General features: G+C 51.5%; 1 protein-coding gene across 5 annotated transcripts in view; it reads right to left on the bottom strand.

The window, feature by feature from the left end:
* HIVEP3 (HIVEP zinc finger 3) overlaps positions 1-26,949 on the bottom strand; it is a 454,010-nt gene that overhangs the window by 126,833 nt on the left and 300,228 nt on the right. The window lies entirely within an intron of this gene.

The following is a 26,949-nucleotide window of genomic DNA, read 5'->3' as shown; positions in this document are numbered from 1 at the left end:
ACTGACCATTCAGCTGACCAGGGCTGCCAAAAAGGCCTTGGAGGCCCCAGGCTTCCTCTGGTTCCAAAGTGATGACCTCAAGTTCAAGGCCCTGCCTGTCACAGGGAGTGGGCTCCCTCTGACTAGAGGCCATCTAGGCCCAGGGGACAGGGCTAGTGGCCCTGGGGATTTCTGTGCCTTCTCCACACAACAGTTTCTGGCAGAGCCTCCACCCTCCCTCAAAAGTTGGAGCAAACCAACCCTTCCCAGACCACCAGCTTCAGTGGAGGAGCCCCAGCTTCCAAAGGGGAGCCACATTCCTAGGTGCCTGGGGGAGGAAACCACCGCTCCAGGGCTTGCAGGGAGTGAAGGGAGGTGTGGTTACAGCTGGACACCTACTGGGTCTGCACACTCACCTACACAATTGCACACCCACTGGCCAGTTGCCAAGGCTCCTGGCTGTTCTGCTGATCACCACTGCCCCAGTCTCCCTCATCTTCCATCAGCTCCCAGAGCTCAATCCCAGCTCTAATTGGGTCATTCCCTTTCTGACAAAGCCCCAGAGAGAAGGACTGCACTCCCTGATCTGGCATGCCAGGCCACTGACCTGCTTCATCTCCGGCAGCTCAGCCCACTGCCAGCACTCCCCCCAGCCTTCCAACAGCTTTCACTTCTTGGGGTCTTTGCAAAGACTCTCCTTTTCTGAAATACCGTCTCTACCCCTCCTGCTGTCCTTCACACCCTAAATCAAGCCTGCCCTTGACATAGGTCTGTCTCTTGATTAGGGCAACCAAGATAGGCCCCTGCCCCTTACTCCACTACTGTCCAGCCCTCTCTGCTCTGCTTACTGTTCCTGGCTGGGAGCAGCTCCAGGTGGGAGCAAGTAGGTGTCTAGTTATAATTCATAGGCCTGGAAGGGTGACATTTTGTCATTTGCACAAAAGCTCAGATGACAGCCTGGTTCCTGTCCCAGGATGAGTGCCCTCCCCTGGTGTTGAGGGGTGGTCCTGCCCCACTGGGAACCTCCCAATGGATTTAGTCACCCTCCTGTGAGGCCACAGGCAGCTCAATGCTTTCTGCCTTTAGAGATGCGCCCATCACCCCAAGTTGCAGTCAGCTGGGAGAAACCTTCCTTCTTTTCAGATTGGGAGCTGCCAGGAACTTTCCATCTTAGTTCTTCTTCTGCCAGGACTAAGAAGTTTACAAATGTTTGTTAAGTTTGAATGATCCTGGGAGCCAAACGGAAAGACAAACTAGCCATAGGAGGGTCAGAACGATCCAACTGAGAGCTGTAGCTTCAGTTCCAGAGGCCCTGGCCAGGGGCTGGGGTGGAAGACAGGTTCTCAGTGAGACTGGACTGGATGCTCGGGAAGCTGGGCCAAGGTGCCTGCCTGTGATGGCTGCCCTGCCAGGGCTCTTTCCTTCGACCACTCCTTTGCTCCAACTTTCTGTGGTTTGGGATTCGTCTTTCCCCTCCTTTCTCTTGGCAAACTCTCATGCAGCCCCATCTAGGCGGCCTGAGATATTCCCAGCCCAGCCCCCAAACACACAGTCTCAACTGGCCAGAGACAAGGGAAAGGGAAGGGATGAGAAAAGGGCATTTTATCAAGTGCCTTCATTGTGCCAGATACAGTCACCCTGGGTTCCCCAGAATCTTCCAAATACCCTGCTTTTTACCCCTCAGGCCACATGCTCCATCCAGCTGTGGCCAGCCTCCCAGTCAGGAGTGTTGGCCAGGAAGCCTCCACTCAGCTCCTCCTACAACCAAAGCTACCTGTCCCCACCTTGAGACTCAGCCCCCGCCCCAATTCTGGTGCCATTTCTCACCAGAGGCTGGAAAGTCTTCAGGACTCAGCCTCAGAGCTCAGGGACACAGGATGGGGGCAGGCAGCCCTGCTTCAAGGCTAGTGGCCCGAGCCCAACTCCACTCCGCAAGCCACCACCCTTATCCTGGGGTCCCGAGCACCTTTCCCACCCTGCAGCTGGATGGGCCCCAGGTGAGAAGGCAGGTGGTGCCAGGTGCTTCAGCCCTTCCCCTGCGTATAACTGGGCCAGGTCTTGAGAAATTCCCAGAGCTTGGCCCTGGGGGCTTTCCCACATTCCTTCGTTCCTCAAACATGAATCAGGCTCCTTCCCTGTTCTGGGAACGTGCAACACACAAACCTGTGTTCTAGGAGCTCTGTCCAAGGATGGAGACTGGCAGGTAAACATCACCCCAGTGCAACTTGCTAAATGCTACGGCACTGTTTGCCAAGCTTGGGGCAGGGTGACGGGTGGGGGGTGCGAGGGCACACAAGGTGAGAGATAAGATTCATGCTACTTCTGGGGCTACAATTCAGGGAGAATGTGGTCCAGGTGTCCCAGGCTAGATTGCTGAATGCTTGTTTCCATGGAAACACCACACACACACACACACACACACACACACACACACACACACACACACACTGGGCTTGGTTCTGCTGTGAAGCCAACATCACGCTGTAGAGACTTCACAGGCTAAAAGAGATTGGAACAGGGGAGATGCTTGGCATCTGATCTGTCATCTAGGAGGCTGTCTCTGAAATTTCGTTTCCAACTCCTAACAACCAAATTACAGATACAGTTTTGGAACACATCACGGTTCCTAAGGAGCTGGGGACTGCCACAGCATTCTTGGGAGAGCTTTCGATGTGGGGCTGAGCAATCCAGCCTGTAGGCCCTCCAGGTAATTTATGTTTGGGTCTTGTGCTTACTTACCAGCCACCCCCTCTCCACCTTCCTGTCCCCCATGGCTATGATTTCCTGGACTCAGATGCTTTGTGTTGGTTTACCATTTGTGTGTATGTGTGTGTGTGGCAGGTGCTCTCTCGATAGATCTGTTACATCAGTCTTCCCTTCTCACAGAGGCAGCCATCTTTCTCGAGGGACAGAGACCGAGGGATGCTCTCAGTTTATAGAGATCACCTTCTGGGATCCCAGTGGATTCAGCCCCAGCCTCGCTCCCCAGCCTGAGGGCTGTGTTTCTGGCTTCCTAACTCAGCCAGGCACTCCCTTCATCCTTAATCTGATGCTGTGGGTAACAGCATGGGCCTTGGAGTCACACGGACCTGGCTTCGGATCTCAGCTCCACTTATTATGTGACCTTGAGCATGTTTACATGATGTCACTGACTGTGACTTCTTCATCTCAAAGGGCTGCTGCGAAGATTTGACAAGAAACTGCATAAAGCCCTTGATAGAGTACCCAGCACCTAGTAGGTGCTCAATCGACAGTAGCAACTGTTACTTAGTCCCCATATTGTGACCCAGAATCCTGCTCCCCCCATATTGTTTACCTTCACTAATGGGGGCACCCATCATCCCAAGCCTGAGCCAGAACCCCTTCCCCATCTCTGCTCTCCCAGTCCAGGCCGCCATCGTCCCCCAGTAACAGCAGCCTTCTCCCCGGTCCGCCTGAACTTCCTCTCCTCCAGTCCGTTCCCCAAGCTTGGCAAAGAACACTGCAGGCGGAACTCTAAGACAAGTTCAAGTGGGTCCCTGCCCTGTTAAATTGCCCTGTCTATTAGTGCCTCTTTCAACAGCCTCGGTTCACCTACCCAAGCCTCCCCATCTCTGCACCATCCCCATGCTCCCACCATACAGAACTGCTCACTGTTTCCGAACCTGCTGAGTGCATTTTGCACATGCAATTCCCTGTACTGTTCCCCTCACTCCTATTGCTCAGTCGGCTGCCGATTCAGCATTCCAGGTCAGCTCAGAGGCCACTTCCCTTGTGAAAGCCCCCCTGGTCCCCCAGGTGTCATTGGCTGCTTCCTTCTCTGTGAACCTCCAGCATTTGGTACAGACTGTCCCGGCTTGTGCCCCACTACATGCAGTCATTTCATTCATGCATCCGTGGGCCCTTTAGCTTCCGCAGCTCTGTGTACAACCACGTCTTACTCAGTGCCAGGAACATCACAGTATTCAGAGCATACCAAGGACAGGCCTCTGCCCCTCTGGCCATCCTGTCCAACAAACAACTTCAAGAGGCCGCACGGCCTCAAGCGCACTGACTCATTTTCCCCCAGTGACAAAACCCTCTGCTTTTCCTACACTTCAGAATGAGGCTTTGGCTCAGCCTAAGCCCCATGTCTGCCTCATTCTGACTTTTCAGCAGTGCTTCTGGGGACTCCCGCAGGGCCCAGCGAGCCCCAGGTGGGGAGGGTGTGGCCTGTGGTTCCAGGAAGTCAGGAGATCAGTCAAGCCACACACTCCCCTGGCAGCTGTGAGAACAAGTCTTCCCCAAGCCAAGGAGCCGACCTGCTAGGGCATCAGTAACAACCACCATCTACCCTGCGTATGGCTCCGTGATTGCCACGGGGGTGGCAGCAGGAGAGCATCAGCTCCTAAGGCCTGGATCAAGACAGTCTGCGTGTGGGTCCTGCCTCTGACACTTACTAACCACTTAACTCCCCTGAGCCTCAGTTTTCACAGCTGTAAAATGGGGAGGAGAATGCATCTCGGAAAGGATTATGAAGCTTAAATGAGAACTGATGAAAATAAAGAAGTACATTGCCAATATCAAGAAACTGGCATACAGTAGATGCTCAATAAAGGAAGCCCCTCTCCCCATATTCACTCAAGCTCTGTCGGGGAGACTCTGGTGCATGAGAGTCTGTCTTTGACAGAGACTCATCAAGTGAGGGAAGGGAGGAAATGAGCATTTAATCATCCCCATAAACATCAAGACGAGACAGTTACAGGTATGACAAGAAAAAGTTTCAGGAGCAACAGGGAGAAAAGATGGCTTTCAAACCTGCACCCTTGTGTGACTTATGCAACAGTGATGGCTACCACCTGTGTGGCCAGCCCAGGACAAGAGGCTGGAACTGGGCAGGCGGCAGTCAGGAAGGAGTCCCAGGGCAAGAGCAATGAGACATGATGTGCATCTGACAGACTGGTCCCAGAGAGAGCTTGCACACTCAGAAAATAACTGATAATAGTGAGTAAAAGCAACAGATGATGCAGGCAATATGGAAAGAGAGATGAAAATGGGAAGGAGCACGGACTGGTTTGAAAGCTAATATTTGGAGCCTCCTTCTAACAATAACAAAGAAATCTAGAAATAGTCCCCCGTTCTACACCTGCTCAGGCTCCCGCCCACTGCGGACTTTCTGAGCTCTCAGGGGAAGTGGTGAGAACCCTAGTCCTCCATCCTTCGGCCTTGGCGTCCTCCTGCAGGGAGGGTCTGGCCTGGGCAAGATCACTCATTAGTTCCCTAAACACAATATGAATTTTCACTTCCATGCCTTTGCTCATGCTGTTCCTTCCACCTGGAATGCCCTTCCTTTTCCTTATCCTCCCATCCACCCTTCCCTTCCCTTCAGCTTCTATTAACCCTCCTTGCCAATTTAGTGACCTCATCCTATGATGTCCTTCAAATGTCCTGTTTTTCTTATTTTTTCCTGATCAACCCCCACCCTCAGTAGAATTACAAAACCCCTTCTCATGTTCCTGTGTCTTGCTTTGCATGTACCACCAAAGCATTTATCACATTACAGTAAAGTCTTTGTGTCTGAGGCCCCCGCTAGGTTGGGAGAGCTCTGAGGGTCTATGCCTGGCACCTAGTAGCAGCTCAACATACAGAGCACTGGATGGCTTCCTCCCATCCTTCCCATAGCTGGGGAATATGGCCGTATCTGTCACTTTGCCTGGAGGTGCAGCTGGACCCCGATTAATCCCTCAGAAGCTCCAGCACTTAGCAAGACATGCTCCTTCTAGCCTGAAAATCAGCCCTCTGAAGGTTGTCTCTCAACCCCTCACCCCCACCTTACTGCTGATTTTGTGCAACCCACCCCTCAACCCTGCCTTGAATCTGATTGGATGAGAATCCCAGCAAGCATCTTGGGGTACATAGTGGGTACCAATCAGAAGGAGCTGGATCAGGGGAGCTTGGGAGCTGAGGCAATGTCCCCAAAGGTAGCAGGCTGGAAGAGCAGGGGAACTGGGGAGGGAAAAGTGGGCACATGGATTTGGTCACTGGATCTGGGCTTGGAGGTCAAGAGTCAACCACAATCTGGGAGTGAGGAGGAGGGCATGACAGTTAATTTTACACATCAGATTGACTGGGTCATGGGGTGACCAGAATTTGGCCAAACATTATTCCGGGTGTGTCTCTGAGGGTATTTCTGGATGAGATTAAGAGTCAAATGGATAGACCGAGTGAAGCAGATGACCCTGTCCCATGTCAGGGGCCTGGTCCAAGCCATCGAAGACCGGAATAGAACAAAAAGGCTGAGTGAGAGGGAACTCCTCAGCCTGGAGGACTGAGCTAGGACATTGGCTTTTTTTCAGCCTTTGGACTCAGACAGAAACATCAGCTCTTATTGAGTCTCCAGATTGCTGGCTTTCATACTGGAACTCACACCACTGGCTCTCCTGGGACTCCAGCTTGCCACCTGCAGGTCTTGGGACTCCTCAGCCTCCAAAGTCACAAGAGCCAATTCCTTACAATGGGTCTCAGTCTCTCACTGTCTCGTGTGCATGTGCACAATATACATATATATCCTATTTGTACTATATATAGATGTAGGGGTGTGTGTGTGTGTGTGTGTGTGTGTGTGTGTATCCTATGTTCTGATTCTCTAGAGAACCTTGACTAATACAGAGGACTAATGTATAAACTCCCCGGATCTCAGGAGGGTCCTACATTCCTTATTTGGAGTCCCTTTTGTCCAACAGCTCTCCAAAATGAGTAGGCATTTCCTACCTCCTCACATCTGGAGTTGGTCCCGCTCGCCTGAGAGAGGCTCTCTGCAGATGGATGCAAGCTGTCACTCCTCTGGGAACTCCCAGCACTCAGTATGGGCCTAGCACCGCATGGGTGCTCAGTGTGTTAGCTGAACAGACAGATGCCTCGCCCTGATTTGGGCAGCCCTTGATCGTTTAGGGCACAATTGCACCCAGACTCTCATGTCATCTCCAAGACTCTGTGAGAGGCAGGACAGGGACCATCAGCCCCAGTGACCAGATGAGCAAACAGAGGCCCAAAGAGGACCTAGAGGTAGTCCTGACAGCAGAGGGGCCAAGGAAGGATGCAGCCCCAGGTCCAGGTGCCTCTGCCTCACCTGAACACGTGCATTCTCTAACAAATGTTCAGTGAACACCTGCCACAGGCTGGGCCCTATTCAGGGGACTCACAGCAAGTACCTCAGTGAAAGAAATGGACAAAAAGCTCTGCCCCCATGGAGCTTGCATTCTAGAAGGAAGAACCAAACAATAAAGAAATGAATTAAATAAGTAACTTATACCACATGCTAGTGGGAAGTACTTACTATGGAAAGTACATGGTAGAGCAGAGCACAGGAATTAGGAGTGCAGGGGTAGGGGGTTGGTCACAAATTGAAATAGGGTAGTTAGAGTGAGCCTCATTGAGAAGGTGGTGTTGGAGCATGACTTGAAGCAGGTGAAGACTGGGTCCTGTAGATATTGGGGGAAGAACTCGGCAGTGCAAAGGCCCTGTGGTGAGTGTGTTAGGCATATTACTTGGGCCTTGTAGGCCATTGTAAGAACTGCAGCTTTAGGAGAAATAAATAAAGGCTACCGCTGTTGGCTTAGCCCCCACAGCAGGCCTCCTATGGGTACCACTCTTCCCAGAGAGCAGGACCCAGCTTGGGCAGGCAGTGAAAGAGTCTGAGAAAGTTTGAACGGAGGAGGGAATAGCAGACCAAGAAGAGACAAGAAGAGATTTTTCATGATTACCATCTTCCTGAGCTTCAGCCAGACACCTCCTGGCTTTCACCTGCATCATTTCTAAAGGCCTGAATTCTTGCCGCTGGAATTTGGTGTTGGGTTTCAGATCGGGACCCTCACTGGTGGCGGTGATACTGGACAAGTTCTTTAACCTCCTAGGGGACGCATTCAATGACAAAGTAAGATAGACCCAGCTCCTAAGGGCCATTTGGAGCAGGGAGCGGGGCTCTCAGGGAACATGCCCCTCTCAGGGGATTTGTGAGGAGTCAACCAGATACGGGGCAGGACAGCACTACAGGCAGCCTATAGCGTGCTGGACCCCTGCTGGCTGTCTCAATGCCACTCAGCCTCGACAGGGAGACCAGGGCCCCGCTTTGCCTCCACTACACAATGACAGATGTAAGAAGTAGATCAGCTCCCGCAGCCTAGATGAAGTTGCAGTCAGCAGCCTAATTTTAGATTGAGCATCTGTTCTTCCTTCCCAGAGACTCAGCTCTGTCTGGGATTCGCTCCGTCTGGAATTGCCAGAGAAACAAATTCTGTTCTATGCGTACAGAGGCTGGTGGTGTCCAGATCAGAGCTGGCCCATGGGCCCTCACCATGGGGAGGCCCTCAGGAGCTGTGCCACACCAGGATGTCTGAGTCATCTCTACTAGTCTCCCATCTCACACCCATGGTCACGGATTCCCATGGGTGCCATCTTTGATTTCCATTCTGCTTTCCCAGCTGGTGAGTCAAATGTGGATCTGCCTCAACTGGAACAGGAGGGCCTCCTGATGGCTCTCAGCCATCCCCGCACCCCCAGCTCCCAGCACAGGTCCTGAAGAGCTCATCCCAAGTAAATGCAGCCAAGGAAGACCAAGACTAGGAAGGCACAAAGGAAGGGTCCATTGTTGGCAAATCTTCCTAGGAAGGCTTCTCAGAGGAGGTGACTTTTGAGTTAGACTTTGAAGGGTGAGTAGCTATTTATCACTAGAAAAGGCCACAAAGGCAGGGGAAACAGATGAAGGAACAAGAGCTTGAGAGAGCACTGAATGTATGGGAATGGTTCGAGGGAGGAAGAGGGGGAGAGAGGAGAAAGTGGGGATTCTAGGTGCACTGGGGACATGGGGCCATACCTCCAGGCTAAGGAACTGGGCTGGTGCCTGCAGGTGGGCAGCCTGGGAAGGGGCCTTTGGAGCCTGGGCTCTGACAGGTGAGTGTGGGTGGTTTCCAGGGCCCTCGAATCCAGGAGGGCCGCCTTCCTTGTCACTTCCCTCCATGGCCTGTCTGGTCTTGTAGGGCCTTCCCCATCACCGCTTCACCACCAAATGCAGGGTGTGCTGGGGGTGCCCACTCCCCTCCTAGACGCCCACCTGAGTCCTGGGCTGAGCATTTCCAGGCATCAGGCCATTCTTCCCCCACCCCCTGACCACTGCTCCATCCTTGCCTCAATCCTCAGTTCCCATGGGCAGATCCCCGTTGGCCTCTCTGGACACATTTCGCCACCTGGTGCTCCAGAAGGACCCTGCAGTCCAACATGGCCTGTTCTGACCTCAGCACTGCCCTGTGGCACAGAGGAAGGCAAATTGCACTCTCCAGACTACGGGCATCCTACCTTTCCTTGTCTAATTCTTCTAACACCCTTTTCAGATGCTCATTATTTATCCCATTTTATAGGTAGGGAAAAAAGGGCATGACAAGGTGAACTACAGGCGGATCATACAGCCAGAAAATGTGATGGAGGTGGGGGATGGACCCAAGTCCATCTTTTTCCTTTCCCACTAGCCTCCCCCCAGCCCTGAGGATGGGGCCTGAGCTGGTGCCAGGACCACGGGCAGTCAGACTTCTGGCCAGCTTGGGTGGCGAGCAGAAAACTGGCAGAGAAGGAGACCTCGCCCAGAGACCCTGCCTTGATGCCCTTGAGAAAGAAGGAGTTAAAAGCTTATGTAAAGACATTTGCAAATAGATCCTACAAAACAACATTTGGATGATTTAAGTGTTAAGGAATCAGAACCATATGGATTAAATGTCCCTGACGTTACGTATGGTCTTAAAAATTAGAAGGAGATGTACCGAGAACACACACACATATAAAATATGGGAGGCCAGACCACATTTTGAGCTTCATGGACACGGACTTATTGGAAAAACACGACCCAACATTCACCTAACTTCTCCCGGGCTGGCCCTCCCCCACCCCACCCCTCCTCCCCACCAAACTGGGCTCAGCTCCTGCCCTAGGGACCCAGCCTGAGAAAGAGACTTCCCAGCCCGGCAGGCCTGATGCTCTAACCACAAAACAGTTAGAGCCAAACAGCTGCGTCAGGAACGGCTGGGGTCTCCCAGAGGCCAGATGGGTGGTCACAGGTGGAAGGAGGCAGTGGAGACACTAGTTTCCCAGGAGGGCCTGCAAGTACTTTAAGGGAAGACGTTGCAAAGCTCTGGGGAGGCAGACACTTTGAGGTGCCACACTTTCTGTTCATCACTGCTTCCGTACCTCTCTCAATCCTCCCAGCAACCTGGGGAGGAAAGAGTCATCACCCCCACTTCACAGGAGGGGAAACTGAGGCTCGGAAGGGTTGGGCGCTCTGCACAGCTAGCAGGCAGGAAACCAGACCGCAGCCTGGATTTCCTGGTCACACACCCAGGGCTGGTCCCACTATACCTTGAAGCAAACCTAAAACGGGAGCCTGTGTCCACCTGAACTTGGAAAGTTAAACAAAACAAAACAAAACAAAACAAAACAAAACAAAAAACACACCTGATCGTGTCAGTTGCTCAAAATTGAAGGTTTATCTGGCAGGGTGTTTTCAGGGACTAGCCGAATACAAGTAAACCAGATTTGGTTGTGACTCTAAATCGCATGTGGTGTTGAGCTGGTGGGAGAGGATCTGTGATGCTCAATTTTGGGGAAAATTAGACCACAGAAATTGCCTGGGCTGGTCCTGAGGGGGACGAGAGAGGATGAGAGAAAAAAACCACTGGTGCCAGGTGTCATGTTGGAAACCAGGAGTATGGCAGCTCCCTGGACCCTCACCCAGCCTGTGCAGAAGGTAGGGTTGCCTTTCTTCTGTATAGAAGGACGCACAGGTGCAGAGAGCCTAGGTCATGAGAGCACACAGCTGCATTTATACCCCAGGCCTCTCTGCCACCAGGCCAGTGCACTTGTCCTGAGCCCAGCCGACTGGGGCTAAGCCTCCCCAAAGAAGGCCAGGGCTTAACCAGAAGCAGGTTTGTTGGGAGAATTAAGTGCCACACAAACATAAGTCCAGCCCAGAGTCAGGAGGGCTGGCATCAAGTCTGTCTCAAGCACGGACAGGTCCCCTGCGTCCAGTCTCAGGCCTGCTGCTTGTGAAATGATCATTAAACAGATCAATGGGTGGAAAGGAAAGAGGCATTCCTGCCCATTCTCTTTTCTCCATCCCTCACTTGAGCTGTTGTTTTGTGGACACAAGGGAAGGCCTTCACAGTGATGTATTTATCCTGGTGACACTGTTCCGATCAATGGGACGCATGCTTACAGCCTGTCCAGAGCTCTCAGGGTGTTGATTTTAACCTGGGATATTCTGAGGACATGGGAATAAATTCCCAGGGCAGGAACCAGGGAAAAAAGGAGAAAGGGCACAGGGATGGGGCAGAGAAGGTGAGACTCCCTCCCCATGGCACTGAGCCTTCCTCCCTGTCCTTCACCTGTCCAAAAAGTCTGTAGCAGATCTGTTTGTTCATTGATGGGCTTCTTATAATGGCCTATTACCAGGTAGCCTTATATCTTGTCTCATCCCAGCCTGACCTGACCATGGGCCACGAGGATAGCGTCGTCATATTGGGATTAGAACCAGTCACTTTTCAAGGCCCTCTTGGGAAGGCCTTTGCCCTTGCCTTTCTCCTGGTCAGATATATTGGAAAAACACTGATTGTTACCCAGACCTACTGGAGATTCCCAATGTACACAGATGAAAACCCAGAAAGGAGATGGTAAAGAGAAAAGCTTACCTTTAATCCACAGTAGTGGAAAAGAACAGAGAGTCCCTCCTCTACCCACCAGTGTGTCCATCCCTGGCACCCAACTTTCAAGCACTCAGAAATCTTGCAATTCTGAGCACAAGTAGCCTAGAAGATCCCTCTGAGGGCTTCTGCTGGCTTCTCATTTACAGAACCCATCCTCCCACGGGCATCCCTGTTCTCCCACCAACGCCCCAAATATTCTCCACTCCAGGCCTGAATCCACACTCCCATGGGCCCCAGGCATGTCCTGCTTAAATCTTCTCAATGGCTTCCTCCTGCTCTTGAGACAAAGACCAGATTTCTTTGTGTGGTCTCCAAGACCCTGCCTGCCTCTCCCGCCTGATCTCCTCTTCCTTCCACAGAAGGCAGAGGGGTATGCTTTCAGTCTCTTTCATCTCAGGGCCTTTGCACATGCTGCACCTGTGCCTGAAGTGTTCTTCCTGTACATCCCTTCCTTACCCAGTTAACTCCTCTCCAGATTTTTAATTTCACCTCTCACATCAGCACTGCAAGGACCCCTGTATACAGGTTTATACCCTCTCTGCATACTCTCTGTATACCTGTATAGTCTCATATCCTGGATATGATTGCTCAACAAAACATGCTTTGTCTTTAGAGCCCAGCAACTGTTGACATTTGTAACTTCTTTTTCTTTGAGTGAGTTTTCTGTCTAACGACCAGCTCCCTCACTGAAATATAAGCCCCAGGTGACAAGCATCCTCTGCTCACTACTGAATCCCCAGAACCTGCCACAGGAACAGCTGGCCCACAGGTTTTCCCAGCGCTCCCTGAGAGGCCTTGAGTAAGGCAGAAGACGGTAGGAGGGTCACTGTGACCTCAATCTCCTCCTTGAGCTGAGTGAGATAGAAGAACAGGGGACCCAGACCCCAGCCTCAGGTGTCTCAGAAAGTCTCAGATAGGGTGACAAGGTCAAATAATGCTTCTGAACCTCAGTTTCCTAATCTGCAGCATTAAAAAGATGTGCCAGTACAGAATGACTTCTATTTTTATATTACATCATCAACTCAGCTCTTTCTTCCAGTCCCAGGGTAATAGGCAGCATTGTTTTTTGTCTGTCCAGTATCCTCTGTCCAGTATCCTCTTTTCCCTTTCTTCTGGTAAGAGCTCCTCAGGGAACTGTCTTCCCCAACTCCAATCATGATTCTGGCAGGGCTTTTCATCAACATGACCCTACTACCTGTACCCGGTCCATGGTAGGGGGCAGGCTACCAATTTGGTCAAATACTGTAGTCTCCTGGGACAGGAGTAGTCATGTGACCCAAGCTGGGCCTATCGGATCACCTTCTTGGGATTATTCCCACTGTCACAGCTGGGAGGAAAGGTTGTTTCCTATCCAGGGTCACCAGCTGGGGTGGTGAAGGTTAGGAGCCCTCAGGGGCCTATAGCCCTTCCCTGCTTCACACACTTTCCATGCTGTGTAGCAGAAGAAGCCTCAAGGCAGCAGATGAGACTATGGCCAACACAGAAAGGAGTAAACATGAAAAATGTAGTGAAAATAAGAGTCTGATGACCTGATGACCTTGTATTACTTCCTGGATCTAGCCATGCTTGATATCCACCCATTCATCCATCCCAGTCAAATGAGACCATGAGACAACAGCGATCTCTCTCTCCTCTTCTCCCCCAACTCCTTCTTTTCTTAAGTCAGGTGGAATTCAGTTTCTGTTCGTGCATTTGAAAGAATGCTGCCTAATACATCCAGGTCCAAAGTCATCCCATAGTACTGAAAAAACAATTTCTTGGAAGAACAATAGCAATGAAGATGGGCATGCATTAGAGCCTTGCACTACTCTAACTTGTCTCACGTGGGTCATCCTTCTAATCCTCATGACAATAATAGAGAAATACTGTGGTGGGATGGATGATAAGGAGCCCTATATTAGGGTGTTAGAGACCTCAGCTCTAATGTTGGCTTTGGCATGCACTAGCTGTGTGATGTTGAGCTGGTTTCTTAACTTCTCTGGGCTTACCTTTCTTCCTTTATAGGCAGTGATGCCAACATCAAAAATTGCTGTGAGGAGAAATGAAATGAAACAAACAAAAGGGCCTAGTAGGGTTCTTGGTTGGGAGAGCCTTAATAAACATTAGCTGAGCCTGTCAAATCGAGAAGTCCTTTCTAGAAAGATAGTCCTTTAGGCCTTGTTTCTAAGAATTAGTGTTGGCCATGGGTAAAAGAGGAAAGGAATGGGTAAGAAGCTAGAGTTCAGTACCCAGCTGATATCTGACACTGGCCATTGGCTGCTGACTGCGGTGACACGACTTCCTCACATGCTGGGCAGTCAGGTGTGTCCACAGGGGCGGCAGCTCCAGCTGAGTGGTGATGGGTCGCCAAGGCAAGAAGCCTATTTATAGTTTCCAGATGGGTCTAAGCTGCTTCCAGCCTCCCTGGACAGTGTGAAAGGATGGGCCGGGACTCCGCAAAGGCTGAACTTGACCCCAAGTCCCCATCTAATGGGTCTCAGGCTTTATTGGAGTGAGGGCAGGGTGTGCCCCTCTGTGATGCCCTGTCTGGGAAGTTGGACATTCTGTGCTGCCTTCCAAAGAGCAATTCTGAAAAATGCTGTTCAGAATAAATGTTTTGGTTGCATTTTGCAATGTGGCTGTCCGGGAGATTTCCATTGAGTGTGGTTTGCAAGGCGATTCTCCTTGGCTGTTTACTCCCTGAGATCCCCGCAGCCGGTTCCTGGCAGGCATCTGTGTCTGCTGCACTCCTGGGCCGCTGGGACCCGGACGCTCCTCCCTAGAGGGAGGCTGAACTGGCTGGCCCCTCGTGGGGGCCTGATTGTGATGATGCACTAGGCAGCTGGCCACCGGTCCCTCCCCACTGTCCAGCTCAACCTTACCCTCCTTCGCCAGTGCTGGCCAAGACTGGTGCCCTCTTAGGAGCCTTGTTCCCACCAACAAAGGGGAAACTGTAATTAGCTGAGCTGCGCTGGGCCAGGGGCCTGGAATTCCTGCGGGCCCAGAGATGTGGCCTTGTCCATTTCCTCTTCCCAGGGTGGCCTCCTGCTCCTGCTCCTCTCCACCCACTCACCTCTTCCCTGGAGCCACAACCACACAGTGGGCATATGTAGTCTGAGCAACACCACTGTCTCCCACCCATCCCCCACCCATCCGAGCCCTCTTGAGAGAAACCTCAACCCCAAGGAGCCTGCGAGCATACCGTGTCTTCTGGTTACAGTGACTGTGGCGACTGTCCTACTCCCCCTGAGGCCAGGACCTTAGGGCTGCTGAGGCCCTGCCTGCCCGCTGTTTGGGCCTGCTCCAATAGCAAAGCCCTCCAGCCAAAAGGTCACTCCTAATCTCCAAGAGGAGGTAGACAGCAGTAGGGGCAGCAGGCCTGCTTCTGAGCCAGCGCATCTTAGAGTCAGCTCCCTGGTCCCTACTGCCATGGCCAGGTTTCCAGGGAAAGATGGATTTGTGGGATCAGGGTCTGGCAATCAAGACAGAGAAACAACAAAAAATGTGTGGGGGGAGTGATGTTTCTGAAGAACACAGAGTTAGGTGTTTGCTCTATGGGACCCGGGGCCCAGGGAGAAGGTGCCCCACCAGGGATGGGCCACAAGGATCCTGGTTAGGGGAGCTCACATCATGAGCCAGCATTTGGAATGTTAAAGACCTTTGGAATGTTAAAGACCTTAAAGGCACCCTTGAGGATAAGTGAATATTGTTCTTTCTCTCATTTCTTTTCACTTCCCCAAAGCCATTCCCCAATTCCTTTGACATGCACCCAATTCTGGAGGGTCCTAGAGTTACCACAATGTGGGCCTTCTGGAACTCCACCCCATTTTGTGGGTGAGGGAGCTGAAGCTTCTGGAGGCCAAAGTCCACGCCCAGGGTCCCAGGGCAGGATGAGGCAGAACCTGGATTGGGACTCAGGTGGCAGAACCCAAGTCCAGGACGCCCTCCACGGGCCATGGCTGCTGTGGATCAGAGACCACAGCCCATCTTCCCAGCCGGGTGCCTGGCAGTGAAAGTTGCTGGTCTCTCCCAACCCACTCCCAGTGGTCCAAAGACCACTGCATGCATTTGGGAAGAGGGCTGGAGGCAAGGCTTGGAGGACAGTCCACACTCCTGGAACGGAAGGGAGCTGACCAGCCTGCACAGCATTGATGTCCAGCTGTGGGCATTGTGCAGACCAGGAGGGTCACTCCATGTCCCAGCTCCACTCAGCCTCAGACTCTGGGCTTAGCACCTTAAGGTCCAGCCCCACCCATGGTTGAGCTCATCCGACCCAGGCCTGGGAGGATGTGGGCAACCTAGTTCCATCTAGGGCTAGAATTAATTTTCCCACCATAAGCCACATGCCCCGTGGTTGCCCTGGGCTTGCCTCTGCTCACCTGCCACTGTCTTATTTTAGTGCCTTGGGGGGAGGGGCGGGGTGTCTGTCGAGGGGGTTCTGACCTGGTTCCCTCATAACAACTTGAGTCCACTCACTTCACCCAGAGTCTGGCACCTGTCCGACCATATAGCCCTTCCCTCCATGGCCAGGGCCCTGTGCCTCAGCCTCATGGCAATCAACTCTGGACCCTCCCATGAAGAGAGAGGGGCCAGAACCGCTGGAATCCCTTCTAAGAGACACTGATTGTTACACCCAAAGCACACATGAAGGCCTGGACAGCCAGGCTGGGACACCAGCAGTTCTCTGTAGGCTAGCTTGGGGAGCAGGCTGGAGAGGGGGGCCAAGCTGCTGAGACCCAGGTCTCCCTCAGGTCTCCTTGGTGTTGAACATGTCCACAGTGACAAGGGCTCACTCTGGCCTTAGCCTTGGCCTTGCACTCTAATTCCCATCTTCCAAACTCCAACTCCAAGACAAGAGGGTGTCACTCAGAGTTCTGAAACAGTGGGAAGGCTGGGGGCACTGACCTTAACCTACAACTTCTCAGCCTAGTCATGGAGCCCAACTGGCCTGGCTCGGCCCGTAGACAAAGGCCATGTTCCACCCACTTCTCTTTGAACTGACTTCCAGGCTTTCTCCGTCTCAGCCTGCAGAGAAGAGTTGTCTTTTCTGCTGGTGCTGGAGGTACAACTCACCCTTCTGCCAGGAAATGGCTTTATGCCACCTCATTCTTATCCTGGTTCCTTATCCGCTGGAGGGCATCCCACATCTTTTAAACCAGCATGCAGGGTATGTGCCCAAAAGGACCAACCCCTTGTGGACATTTGCCTTTTACAGAAATAATCACTGCACCAATTACTGAGCACTTACAAGAGCCAAGCTCCATGCTAAATATTTCATATGTGGAACCCTGTCAATAATAATTCCAGGAGGTAGTACTAACATTATTCCCACCTTACAGGTGAGGAAAACGAGGCTCAACATCCATCTAAGTCTAAAGCCCTTCTACCCCAGAAGCTGAGACTCAATCTGTGTGCTGTCTCAACAGGCTTCAAGAGCTGTTTCTTGGGGAACCAGGGGCGACTCCAGGTGATGCTGCTGGAATGTGATGTCCTCCCTCCTCAGTAAGCAATGCAAGAACGCTCAGCCGGAGCTCACCTGCTTCAGGCCTCCTGCCTACCTGACCCTGGGGTCAGTTTACAAGTCACAGGAGACAAAGGGCCCTTGCATTGCATTCTTTCAGGGACACAGTTAACCCAGCACACATCTTGTGGGCCAGCATGGCGCAGAGGTGGCCTGTGCTCACCCACCATTCCCAGAGACCACCCTGACGGGATGAGCAGGTGCTCCAGCTGACTAGTGGGTAAAGGGGGGGACTTGAGGGAGGGAGGCCTGGAGGAGCCCGGGAGAGAGACCTTGTGTCTGGCTGCGTGCATATCCCATTGCTAAGGCCTTGTGGCTGATGCATCCATTCCTCCTGCCGTGGACTGGCTGCCCTGGCTTGGATGTTCCCTCGATCTGCGAAACCGATTCATTGACAGATCTGCTCCCAGCTCACCTCCAGGAACATAGCCCCACTCAGACACATCTGTCTTCCCTCTACTGCTCCCCTGGAGGATAGTTCCCCAGCTATTACATAATCAAGGGGGCCCAGCCCTCACCAGCAAGGCCTTTCATTGGAAAGCTCTTTCCCAAGGGTGTTGGGGATCTAACTTGTGCCAGCCCAGGCCTCCCTACCTCTCACCCCCTCTGTCATCTCTCTCTTTCTCTCTCACACACAGACACACCCAGGCATACATATTTACATAACACTGGAGCAGCTGAGGTCACATCTGTCCATGCCATTGGCCACGCCCCTTGGCTTCCATGCTTTCTGCTCACTGAGAACTATGCTGCCCTGGGTCATTCAGGCCTGTCTGCACCAGGAAGTCCTCCCTGAGTACCACAACAGGCCGGGGCTGGCCTCCTCTTGGCTCCTATAATACTGCGTGCTCACTGTGCCACTGTGGATATCTCCCTAACTAGGCTATGACCTCTCCAGGGAAGGGACCAAGCCTGAGTCCTCCCTGTGCCCTCCTGAGATGGGCTGGCTGTGAGTGGATGAAAGGGGTCAGTGAATTAAAGGAAGGATGCCTTACAGTTGGTGGCTTGGGGAGCTTTGCAAAAGCAGCCTTGCAGACCACAGAATGTTAGCTCTAGAAAGACTGAGAAATTAATCCACTTTTCAGAGGGGAAACGGAAGCCCAGCTGGGGACAGGGGGTGGCTAAGAGTGCCACCTGTTAATGGCAGATCCAGGGACTCGACCCAGCTCCCCCAGCCCTCTCCTCACCATCATGCTGCCTCTGAACCGCAGGCCCTGGGGTCTTCATTTTCTCAGAAATGAATCCACCACCCTGGGCTCAGCCTGGGACACAAATGCCACCAAGACACAGTCTGGTGCTCAAGGAGCTGGGCATACACAAACCCAGAGAGCATTCGAGTGGGGTAAAAAGGATTAAGAGAAATGTGGACTGAAGTGTCAACGGGAGATGGGAGAGGTCAGGGGAGACATCTTGGAAGAAGCGACATCCAAAGTGGGTCTTAAAGGAGAGTTTACGAGGAAGACTAAAGTTGGAGATGGGAGAGGAGGGGAGAGGAAGTGGTGGTCCAGTGAAACAGAAGTGTGCAAAGATACAGAAACACGAAATGATACAAGATGGGGAACCACACAAGCCCGTGGTGAGGGTGAAGCCCTCAGGACAAAAGGGAACGTGCACTTTGAGGTTGGGGCAGGGGGCAAGGCCACATCAGGAGGGGCTTCAAAGTCACGCTAATCCAACTGGACTCCAGCTTGGAGGTGAAGAACCTTACCTTTGGAGTCCACATGCCCCATAATCCCACTGCCTCTGTCCTCCCCCAATCTCCAGAGCAGTAGGAAACACAGAAGAGGCCATAATCTCTCTTTGATTGACCAGGTAAATGATACTGGAACAAACTCCTCTCAACTCACAGGTGCTCCTCTTAGCCACCGATAGCCTTGCATCTTAGAGCTGAAGGAGCTGTGCAGCTAAGAACTGCCACTTGCAGAAATGAGTGGACCTCAGAATATGATGTCCAAGAGATACGTCTTATAAACAGGTTTGGAACTTTATACAGTCAAAGCAGCTTCTCTTGGGTCTGAGTAAGTGAAAGGGTGATTGCATGGCCCAGGGCTCCAAGGGGGCACTGCTCGGAGCTGAGAGAAGGCCCACGTTGGCTCTGCGTTTTCCCACATGATTGTAGCTGCACTGAGAACCCTGGAGGATCTGCGTGGACCTTCACCAGGGCCCAGGACTTGGTAAAAATTCAGAAACATGAATCATGGGAGGCTGGCAAGGGCTGGAGCTAAGTTAGAAGAGGCTAAAGTAACCTCATAGCTGTTACCCCTGCGGCTGCTGCCATTCCAGCATTTGGAGGGTCTGCCCTCTGCCTTCCTCCTGGGCCCAGCACCTGCTGGGGACACTCAGGACCCAGGGCAGAACGCAGCAAGTCGTCTGGAAGCACCGGGCTGCTTCTCTGAAGCCCAATGACTACTAAATCCCTAACTGATTACCAGCTGAGTGGGCCTTTGTCCTAAACCGTCTTCCAGGAGGCACTGCCCTTTGAAAAAGCCCTTGGCCTGACTTCGGAGTTCTAGCCAGGCCTCCTGTGTGACAGATGTGCAAACTGAGCCCCAGCCAGGGGAAGTGGGTGCCCGAGGGTCACGTGGCAAGGCAACGGCCAGGGTGAGGGAGGACCCAGGGCTCCTCGCTCGCTCTCCCCTTCACCACCCCGACTTCCTGGAGGTGACTCAGCGAGATAGTCGGCACAGGAAGGAAGTGGGAGAGGGAAGCCCAGCCCGCTGGGTTCCAGGTCACCACTGTGCTAGTCCAAAGCCACCAACCACCTTGGCCAGGCGGCTCTGCCTGGTGCCCATGACCTCCTTGCCCTTCCCTCCCAAGGCCACAGCTGCTGACCATTTCCTCCAGGGTCAAGCTCACTTGACCTCTCTGGGGTCTCCAGGGACTCCCATCGTGCTTCCCTCCTGCTGGTCAGGAGGTCACTTCCACAGACTTGGTGAGTGGCCGAGCCTGTGTGGGTCAAAGGCTCACAAACGAAACGAGACGAGGAGAAATTCCAGCCTCGTGTCTAATAACAGGGGATCTGGAGCCAGTTCAGAGCTCGTCATCTGCTGCCAGGAGAAGTGGGTGCCCAAGGGTCACGTGGCGAGGCAACGGCCAGGGTGAGGGAGGCTTTGGTAACTCAGTTTCCTTGTGAATCTGTAAAAAGAGGTGATCGTATCTACTTTGTCAGTTGCCTGGAGGATTAGCTGAGCCAATACATGTAAAGCCTGCCACAAACTAAGCCATACATGATGGCCCTGGTCCTTGCCGACTCCGCTAGACAATGCACGGGCATCACCTCATTTAATTCTCACAGCAAGCTCTCGAAGGAGGTTAAGATTATTCTCATTTAATTGGTGAGACGCCCTAAGCTCAGGGAGGTGAGGGCACCAGGCTCATAGCTTGGGAGGCAGGATTTGAACCTGGTTCAATCTGATTCCAGAGCCGGAGTGTTTCCCCAGCAGTTACAGCACCTTCTGTTGCTGTTAGGAGGTCTTCTGCCAGTGTACCGGCTGTACCCTTGGGTGGGCAGGGTCCCTGTCCTCTTCCCCGGGATTCCATTCCTGGCTCTGCCACTTCCTCCTGGGACTGAGACCTGGAGTCTCCGAGCCTCAGTGGTCCCATCCAGTCCCTGGAAATTGGCCCTCCCCCGGCCTTCTTCGCGGAGGAACAAACAAGATGATGGGTACAGCGGCACTTTGCAAGCTGCTGTGCGGTCTGAACGCGAGGTGTTACTCCTGTGACCGGAACTACTCTTGCAACTGATCCGTGCAGCATGAAGCTGGGGGTCCAAGAGGACCAAGCCCATAGGAGCATCTGTCTCGGCCATCACAGGAAATGCCACAGCCCCTGTACCCCGGGGCTTTCCATATGCTGAGAACAGGCCTCCGAGAGCATGGAGGGAGGGGCTGTAGATACATCAAAAGTCTTTGCTTCACTGGACTAGAAGTTCCCCAAGGGGCGGGACCAGCTCTCAGCACATAGCTTGCATAGAGGGTGGCCTGCTCCGCACTCCAGCTGCACGGGCCACCTGCCGGGTCACCAAGTGGGGTCAAGCTGCTTCTCCTCGCATGCAGCAGCTCCAGGGGGTCCTGGGGACCCCCTGACTCCCCAGGGAGAAGAGAGCATCTCCTCCTTTGTGAGCCCACGTCCCCACCTCCACAGCAGTGTATTGCTGTATCGTATTTCTGATTTCTACCTAGAATACTTGCTGGAGCAAGGGGAGGATTTGAATAAATAAACACATTTAAGCTTAATTGTTTTCCATCTGTTTCTCCTGCTGGATTGCAAGTTCCCTGAAGGCATGTTCGGTGTCGTATCTGTCTTTGTACTTCTCAGTAACCAGCACAGGGCACCTGTGGGGTTTGTGGTGTGGTTCTCTCTTCATCTGGGCAGCCCGGGTCCCGTCTCACTGTCTTCCTGTATCCCCCCACTCCCACAGGCTGAGTGTGTTAGAACTGTGTGTAACAGTGAGGAAAACGGGCACTCATGGATTCTACTACAAGCAAAAGAACGGCCTTACATATATGTAAGTTGCCTCATGTGTGGACATCTTGATGCTTTCTGGGCTTGCTTTTGGGCTATATTGTCAAACAGCAAAATTCTCATTTAAGTATTCTCTTGTAGAAAAGTGAGCTGATGTTTAGGATATATTACAGGATGGCGATAAGGAGTAGGAATCCATCAAAAGCCCTATAAAGTTGTTTTCTTTTCTCCTTTACTTTGCTTCTGATAAGAGTGACTGGCCTCTTCCAGGACATATCAAACACTGTCTGACCTGAACACAGCCGGATCATAAGAGTTTGCTGTAGACGTTTAACTACTGACTACACCATGTACAGAACCCGCCTCTTGTCTGGCTCAAGGAGCCCTGGGGAAGGCAGTACCACAGGCTTCCAGGAGTGGGGGCGGGGAACAAACAGAAAACAGGAGCTTCTTAGACTCCAGAACCAGGAAGTGGTTCCAAGCTGCTCTGAGTCTCTGGTCTTTCTCTATGAAGATGGAGACTCAAACTGTCCCTGCAGAGTATGAGATTATAATATGTTAGAACAACTAGTTCAGAGCATGATAAGAATCAATTCATTCATCCCACAAATATTAATTTAGCATCTACTCTGGGCCAGGTGCTGTTCCAGGCACTGGGAATAATACATGGACAATAGCATGTGAGTGCTAGCAGGAAAATCAAAGCAGGGAAGTGAGTAGTGGCAGTAGGAGGCATTGCCATTTCAAATAAGGACCAGAGAAGGCTTCATCAAGGACACATTCCACTAAAGAACTGAAGGAAGTGAGGGAGTGAACCATGTGCTTATTTTCCCCAGGAGAGGAAACAGAAAGTGCAAAGGCCCTGAGGCCAGAGTTTGAGGAACAGTATAGAGGATATGGAATGTGAGAAGTTATTGGTGGCAGCCACATCATCATGAAGGCATTTATAAGACCTGTGGCTTTTACTCAGAGACAGGAAGCCACTGGAGGCTTTCCAGACAAGAGTTGACATGACCTGACTTTTACAACTGATCGATAAACTTCAGAAGCCCCTTATGTTCAAAGCCTTATTCAATACCCAGGCTCCTGCAACTCCAGCTCATATGCTTCCTCCTTTCCCAGATTTCTTCCAGCTTTCTAAATCTACCCAACACAGAAGGACCTCCTTACTTTCTGCCAAGCACAAGTTGGAAAGGGGCCCTGAAGAGAGACTGTGCTTGGGAAGAGAAAGAAATAGAGAGGGGCCTTCAGTTGGAGATCTTGCCCTCCCTCAGTGCCAGGAAGGCCTCTGGGCCAGGCTCAGCTGCAGGGTATGCCCACAAATTGGGTGAACAGAGATGCCGGGGATACCTCACAGAGACCCCGGGGCCACCTCATTACCTGAGACAGCTCGACGCAGAACTTGGAATTTCACTGGGCACTTCCTGGCCCTGCTTGTCTACCAAAAGGTGTAATCATTTGTTTTAAAATAAAACAATTCCCATCTCTATCTGTGGTTCTTAACCTTTTTTGGGTCACCTGCCCCTTTGAGAATCTGTTGAAAGCTACATGCCATGTCTTCAGAAAAAGAACATGGGATATACATTCATTCTCTTATAACTTCAAGGGTTTCACAGATCCCTGAAAATTCAGTGAGGAAACCGTTACCCATGCCAACAAGAGAACAGTAATCTCCCAGTCTGTAGCTCTAACGGCATGAGTGAATGAATGAATGAATGAATGAATGAATGAATGAATGAATCAACGAACAAGAGAAGAATAAAGAAGTGATGTGCAGATGGAGGAACTCACGGCAGGAAAAGGACAGACCTGCAGCACCTCTGGGCACCGGGATTCTTGCTGATGGTTCCTGAGGCCTTCAAAGAAGCCATCTGAGATGTAATGTGTGGTCAGGCCTCGCTAGACTGATGTCCTCTAGAGAGGATGCCTTCCCTCCTTAAGCTTCATTTATTGCTCTTGTCCAATCCCTCTGAGTGACCATCTTTCTAAAAGGTATCACACACTCTCCTGCCATTCCCATGGTGCCCTGAACAAAGCAGAACCTTTTCTGGGTGACTCTGGGGCAACAGTATAAGCATAAACTCAGACCTATAAAAGTAAGCAATCTCTTCTTGGCATACAGCTGAGCTGACTGAGGCCCGGGGCCCCTATGTCAGTCCCTCCCCATCACAGCCCTCCTGCCGGGACCTGGGCTTCCAGCTTCCCTGTTCACTTTATATTTCTGATCCACATCCTGAGAAGCTGGAATGAACTTTCAACTCATTCTTAAGAGTCACACCTCTCACCGTGAAGCGTTTAACATAATCTCACTTTCTCCCCATCACTGTTCTGTGTTATGACACAGGGAGACGTTCAGAGGAGACCTAAGTGGGTAGGGAGCTCTGCCTAAATGTGCAATAGCTCCAGAGAGCTATTCTGGAGGGTCCTCTGATGCAGCAGGGCCGCCAAAGCCCCAGGGGTGTGGCTCTGAGGCCTCTCCCACCTCTTCTCTCGTCATCTACCTCTCTTCCTCCTCCTTCCCCTCCCTCCCTCTCACTCTAGCCGCCCTCAGCTGGGAAGTCCCCAAACAGACCCACTGTTTCCCACCTCTGATCCTCGCAGGTGCTGTGCCCGCCATCTCGAACAGAGGCCACCACCTGCTTATCTTCCAAGAGTTCTTATCCCTCTGCCCAAGCCTCACCTTCCCAACCGCCCCAGAGAGATCTCTTTCCTTCCTGATTAATCCACTGTCCTTACCTCAACCACTTATGACATTGCATTTCTGAGTTCAGCACTTAGAACACTGTATTCCCAATTTCTTTTTTTTTTTTAATCTTTTTTTTAGGGGGGTGGGGTAACAAAGTTAGAGCCTAGATAAATACATGTACCATTGTTTATTCCCATGTTCATGCCATGACCCGTGTCTTATTTATCTTTATTTTCCCAGCAAATGGCGCTGGGTACCTACTGATGCTTCGGAGCCTATTTGTTAATAAATGTTTCCTTTGGAGAGTTGTTCCTTCTTTACCCTAACAGCCAGGTTGTCTGCTGTAACCTCAGCCTCCTGACGTTAGGGTCCTAACTCTCACTGCCTTCCCACTGCCTGCACTTCCGATCTGCTGGGGACTTGTTAGAATTGTGTGCAAACCATAAGGAAACAGGCACTCAGGGACACTCTCAGGAGTAAACTAACCGACTTATGGTACGGACTTAACATTATTGTGCCTTAAGTTAATGGCCGCCCGGGTGTAGTTGTGCCTTCAGAGATCCGGGCCGGGTGAGGTCACTGGCTGGGAAAACTCCTCCAGTGAGTTGTCATAGTAACCATGACTTTCAATTTCATGCAAGAGAGTCCTGGAGAGGAAAACACACCAAGGGGTGGGGGAGGAGTGGCAGGCATCCATCCCAAGCCTCCTATCATTGTCCTCTCGTACTCTTCTCTTTGCTTCTTGCTGGTTTACATGCTCAAGGTAGATGCCATTATGTGTGGGCATCTGAGTAGAAGCTGCTTAAAATAGCCACCCGACTATTTCAGGGAGCAGTTGAATATGCATGAAGCTATTTTAGAAAAGATGTCCCTGGCCCAGCCAATGCAAACCCCATCCTTTCCCTTGGAAATGCCAAGAGAAACTGAATGGGACCTTTCTTAGTCTTTCCCACTGGAGTGGGGGTTTTTCAGAAGCCACAGAAACAACACCCTGGCTAATGTTGGTCTTGCAGCCCTGTCAACTCTGCCTCCCGATTCTGTGGCCAGACAGCTCAGCCCTCCAGAGTCCTCCAGAGCCTTGGCAGCCTTCAACAACAACTGTGCTACCATCTAGCTGGCCGACACCTTTGGGGCCTTAGAATCTTAGGTATTTCCTTTTGTTTGTTCATGTATTCATTTAACACACTTTTATTGATAGAGGGAATGTGAGAGGGGTATGTTGGGTGCTAGGGATTCGAAGATTTCCCAGACAAGTTCATTAGCAGGGACAGATGCACAGGTGAGTAGAGATAATGGCCATATAGTTCCAAATTAGAGAGGCGATCAGGAGAAGGAGCCCTCGCTTCTCACTGATGGCTTGAGAAAAGAGCTAAGTTTTGAGCCAAGCCTTGGGGGATGGGCAGAAGGACCATATGTATGAGAAGGCTTAAGGAGAGGGGGATGGTTGGATAAGGCTGGGGGTGGGATGCCCTGGTGGGAGGGAAGGTGTGCCTGTAAGGAGGTAAGACAGGAAGGGTAGCCAGACTGTGGGGGCCTGGAGTGCTGGGCTATAAAGTGCCACCTTCTCTGAGCCCTCAGGCTGGGCTGGGAAGGCCCCCCTCCAGGAGCCCACAATGCTGGTGCACCCTGTCGCTGCCCTCATTCTAGACAGGAAGTCCCTTGGTCAGATTCTGCTGGGTGTCTCTGCAACCCAGCCTCAGGCTAGGCACTGAGCAGGCTCTCATAGAATTTTGGTTGAAAGCATGGATTCTGGAACCAGACAGCCTGGGTGCCACTCTGGACTTTGCTTCTTACTAGCTCTGACCTTTGGCAAATTATCTGACCTCGCTTTGTCTCAGTTTTCTCATCTGTAAAATGAGAATAATTAGTACTTATCTCTTGGGGTGAGAAGTACATGAATTAATATATGTAAAGGGCTTAGAAGCCTATGTGGCTTGTGGTAGCAATATCTAACAGTATTAGCTGTTTTTATCGTTCTACTGAGCTTGACTTTTATCTTGACAATGTAAGGCCATCAATGACAAGTTTTTCTTTCTGAAATAAAAATAACTATTGCTTTGCCTGATTTTGCTTACACATGTCTGCCATAAAAAGTTAAAGCATTGTAAGTACAAGGAAGAAAGAGGGGGAAATTAATTTTTATGTTGACCCTCAGATGACTAACAGTAACACGACCATCTTTTTTAGATACAGTCGATTGTCATTATTCAAGGATTCTGTATTTGCAAATTCACTTACTCACTAAAATTGGTTTGTAACCCCGAAATCAATGCTCATGGTGCTTTGGTGGTCATTTGCAGACGTGCGCAGAGCAAAAGACTTGAGTTTCCCCACGTGTGTGTTCCTAGCTGAGGTCAAAAAGATGACACTGCTTCTTATTTCAGCTCCCATATGTAAACCAGTGTCCTTTTTACAGTCTCTTTAGTGTTATGATCTTTGCATTTTTGTCAGTGATTTCACAGTGATGTGCCTTACAGAGAAAACACATATGTTAGGTAAGCTTCCTTCAGGCAAGAGTTACAGGGCTGTTTGCCATGAGTTCAATGCTAATGAATCAACAATATAAATTAAACAAGGTGTTTTAGACAGAAACACACATAAAACAAGGTTATGTTTTG

The sequence above is a fragment of the Camelus bactrianus genome, chromosome 13, assembly GCF_048773025.1.
Source record: "Camelus bactrianus isolate YW-2024 breed Bactrian camel chromosome 13, ASM4877302v1, whole genome shotgun sequence".
NCBI lineage: Eukaryota > Metazoa > Chordata > Mammalia > Artiodactyla > Camelidae > Camelus > Camelus bactrianus.
The sequence above is the reverse complement of the archived record's forward strand: the minus strand, read 5'-3'. Positions and strand labels throughout refer to the sequence as shown.